Source organism: Silene latifolia, chromosome Y (genome assembly GCF_048544455.1).
Source record: "Silene latifolia isolate original U9 population chromosome Y, ASM4854445v1, whole genome shotgun sequence".
Classification (NCBI taxonomy): Eukaryota; Viridiplantae; Streptophyta; class Magnoliopsida; order Caryophyllales; family Caryophyllaceae; genus Silene; species Silene latifolia.
In genome coordinates, this window is record NC_133538.1 from 54,279,313 (window position 1) to 54,283,678 (window position 4,366).

General features: G+C 43.1%; 1 non-coding gene across 1 annotated transcript; it reads left to right on the forward strand.

Moving 5' to 3' along the window:
- The first annotated feature begins 3,490 nt into the window (after positions 1-3,490).
- LOC141636237 (small nucleolar RNA R71) lies at positions 3,491-3,596 on the forward strand. Its single transcript, XR_012540862.1, has one exon. It is a non-coding gene; the product is annotated as a small nucleolar RNA R71 (small nucleolar RNA).
- Positions 3,597-4,366: the final 770 nt, after the last annotated feature.

A 4,366-nucleotide genomic window follows, 5' to 3' on the forward strand; every position in this document is an offset into this window, starting at 1 on the left:
CCAGTCAAAAAATTCGACTTAGAGCACAAAGATTCCCAACATTTCCTCAAAACTTCGAAGTATAGCAAGTAAACAGCGATAGGTGATGATAGCAAATTACAGCAGCAACAATTTACGCAACAATGTGGATAAATTGAGCGAAAGACAGCAGCGAAACCAGGTGACATTCGAAAACCAGGTTTCAGTCAAAAATTTCGACTGTAAAGACCCCTAAACGCAAATTTCACGCAAAATTCGAATTAAACATGCAAAAATCAGTGAGGAGACGGGAATGAGCATCAAGTAAGCAAGACTAAGCATTGAATCAAAATTATAGTTGATAATTTCGACCCAAAACAGAAAATCGAAACCCTAGGCTCCTATTCACTTCATAAAAGGCAAAATAAATGAAATCAAAATGCAATGAGGTGTAGGAATTACTTACTTGATGCTAGAGATCCAACAAAGAACAATTAATCGACAAGAAATAAGCAAATTAGGCGATTTTTGAACGAAAATGGCGGAACCCTAATTCCCTCAGTAGACCGTGTAAATGGGCGTGAATCAAAGGGAAAACAGAGGGCAAATGACGATTAATCAACAATAAGCACAATGTAGGTGACGGATTTGGCAAAAGGGCAAGAAAAATGAGGGATTTGGGGGTGTTTTTGATCGTAAATAACAAAGGAGGTCGAAAAATTAGGGGTAAAATGAAATAAGAATCACAAAGAAGGAAGTTAAGGAAAAACTCCCTGCGTCTCTTGCGATTTCACTCGATCGAGTGGTTTAGAACTGCTCGATCGAGGACTTTATGGATCCATCTACTCGATCGAGTAGAAATTTACTCGATCGAGAACTCCCCATTTCTGCTTTACTCGATCGACTGATATGACATTACTCGATCGAACAGAATCCACTCGATCGAGTACAAAAAATACTCGATCGAGCTCTTTTGCTCGTGTTAGCTCTTGAATTCGTCATTCTTCCTTTAAATTTGCGTAAAATTCCCCAAACCTGCATAAAAACACTTGCAAAAATATCCTAAAATACCAAATACGCAAAGTAACAGTCTATTGTCTCTATCTACGCTAAAAATTGTCTAAATTCTAATTGTCCTAATTAAAAGCAATAAAAGAAATTCAACGGAAAATTAAAAATTGTTTATACAAGTTGGTACACGGGGCATTTCCCCGCTCACTACCCAAAGAAATTAAGTAGCCCCTCCGAGGGCTCCTGACTGGAGGACGTCACCTCAGCAACATTGATCGTCTTTTTCAGATTCCATGAGCTTGAACTTGAATCATTAGGAGGAGAATAGTTCACATCCACATATGCGCGAACTTTTCTCACCCTTGCTCCTTTCTCACCGGCTTTAACACTGTCACTCCCACTTTGGCTGACATTAATTGCACAATGCCCTTTGACAACTCCTTCATTGTTTTTATCTATACCTGCAACAAGGAAAACAGACGAACTTTCCTCCTTTTTGCTCCCAACCTGAGGCGAAGGGGTCACAATAGCAGCACAATGCTCCAAATTTTCATTTGGAGTGTCAATGATAGGGTCAATAGAAGAGAGGGCATTGCAAGGCTGAGCTTGCATGGGAGCCCTCCGGAACTTAGACTGATGGAATATCAGCTCCTCGTCCCCAACCTGAAAAGTCAATGTCTTGCCCCCGACGTCTATTACTGCACGAGCAGTAGATAAAAATGGTCTCCCTAAAATAATAGGGGTATGCGCATCTTCGGGGATGTCAAGTACAACGAAGTCAACGGGAATAAAGAACCTCCCAATCTTAAGAGGTACGTCTTCTATTACACCTAGTGGCCGTGATATGCTATGGTCGGCTATCTGAACAGTCATGTTGGTGTAATTAAACTTTGTCAAACCAACTCTCTTAGCCAGAGACAACGGTAAGACACTCACGCTAGCGCCTAGATCGCATAACGCGTTATCAATCAAATGGGTACCAATATGACACGGAATTGGGAAACTACCCGGATCTGACTGTTTGGGAGGTAACGTATTCTGAACTAGGGTCATCCTTACCTCAGTCAAAGCTACCGTCTCATTATCACTAATGTGCCTCTTACGCGATAAAATTTATTTCATAAATTTAAGGTAAGAGGGTACCTGTGTCAGCAGTTCGGCGAATGGCACAGTGACCTGCAAGCTTCTCAGGATCTCTGCAAATTTGCCGAATTGTTGATTAGCTTTAGTACTCTGCAGACGGCTCGAGAAGGGAACCGTGATGGGTATCTCGAGTCCCTTGTTTCTCTCTTTCAACGTGTCAGCCGGATTAAGCTCTGTATCCTTTGGACGCTTCTTTCCTGTCGAACGAGGTCTTTCAGGCGATTTCTCACTCGATCGAGCACTAGTAGGCTCTCGATCAAGCTGTCCGTTATCCATACTACTCAATCGACCAAAATTCCCATTCGATCGAGTAGTTTCTTCAACAGCATCACTCGATCGAGTAGAAATTTCACCCGATCGAGCAGTTGCCTTTTCCTGTTCACTCGATCGAGTAGAAATTCTACTCGATCGAGCACTTTCTTTAGCAAATCTACTCGATCGATCTCCAGAAACTAGTCGATCGAGTACTTTCTTAGCCGTCAGCTCATTTCCTTTGGCAGAACACTGTTCATCAGCTATATTTTCCTTCCTCGGGTCTGATTTCAACACTTTCGGTCCCTCATATGAATGACCGCTTCTCAAATTAATTAAATTTACCGTCTCATGTGGATTTTTGCCAGTTTGTGACGGTAAATGACCCGGTTTCCTTGTGGACTGGTTAGCGGCTGACTGGGCAACTTGAGTTTCAAGTGCCTTGATAGAAGCATCTTTTTGTTGGTCGCTTAAGTTCCACTGCTTTGTCAAAGATTGTAACATCGTCTTCAACTCACCTATCTCACTTACCCCACCAGAAGACGAGGCACCTTGATTAGGTGTAGGAAAGGAAGGAGGCTTCTGAAAGCCTTGTTGAGTCTTATGTGGAGGGACATATGACTGCTGCTGGTGCGGAGGAGGGGTAGGATTGAGCGCATTTTGACTAGTCCACCTCAAATTGGGATGGACTGCCCCTTGGTTATTATAATAGGAACCCCCTCCTTACCTGTATTGTTGAAAGGCAAGGACCTGTTCCTTCTCTGTAAGACAGCCAACAGCAGTGTGACCGTTGTTGCTACCACACCTCTCACATGTGACGCTCTCCCCTCTAGTAAGCATATGGACCGTCTGAGGCTCCCCAGCAGAATGTAACTCCAACTTATCAAATCTACCATTCATCGCTTCCAGCTGAGCCATGACTTGCTTATCGACTGCGTGAACTGTTCTAATACCATCCCTCGGGTTTCCATATTTAGCACTGTGGTTCGCCATCTCTTCAATAAGGGCCCATCCCTTATCATCATCGGTATTCACTTGGAATCTCCCATTAGATGACGCATCAAGTATGGCTCTATGATCATCATACAGCCCATTGTAGAACTGTTTAGACAGAAACCACGGGTCAAAACCATGGTGAGGAAGAGACCTCACCAACTTCTTGAAACGGGACCATGCTTCAAAGAGAGTCTCATCAGGTGCCTGCATGAAACTCGTAATCTTTGCCCTCAGCTGATTTGTGCGCTATGGAGGGAAATATCTCTTATAAAAAGCAAAAGCAAGGGTCTCCCAGTTTGTAACCCCCGCGGCCGTACGGTCCAAATCAGTCAACCACTCCCTGGCTGCATCGGTCAAAGAAAAAGGAAATAGAACTTCCTTAATCTTGTCTTGAGTTACCCCCTTTGTGGTGGGGATAGTAGAACAGTAGTCCATAAAGACCTCCATATGCTTCCTCGGGTCTTCACCTGCCACACCTCTATAGAGATTTCTCTCCACCAGATTGATATAGGAAGGACGGATGTCAAATGTATTCCCATCCTCAGTCTGAAGATTGAAACCTTTAGGAATATACGATGCTTTAGGATCCGAGTGACTAGCAATGTTCGGCATTTTTACTGGTTGATCAGCAGAAATAAGAATGTCTTCCTCTAAAGACTGGTCTTCTGCGAAAAGATAATGATGTAGCTCTGGCTCGAAAGTACTCAAGTCTTCCTTTCGTGATTTTCTCTGCAGCCGGAGTCTATGCCTGAATAGTCTCTCTAGCTCAATCACCAAAACTAACTCAAACCTGTCGACACAGGGCATAAACAACACTGAAAGAAAATAAATAAGAACTGGCTCAAGGAATAAAAGTTCCCTGAGACGGATAAAATAAACGAAACAAAGACAGATAGGGCAATTGCCTCCCCGGCAACGGCGCCAAAATTTGATACGTCTGTCGTGTAACTATCAAAAATAAACTAACTAAATTAACTATATACCTAGGGAAGTCAGGTCGATCTCC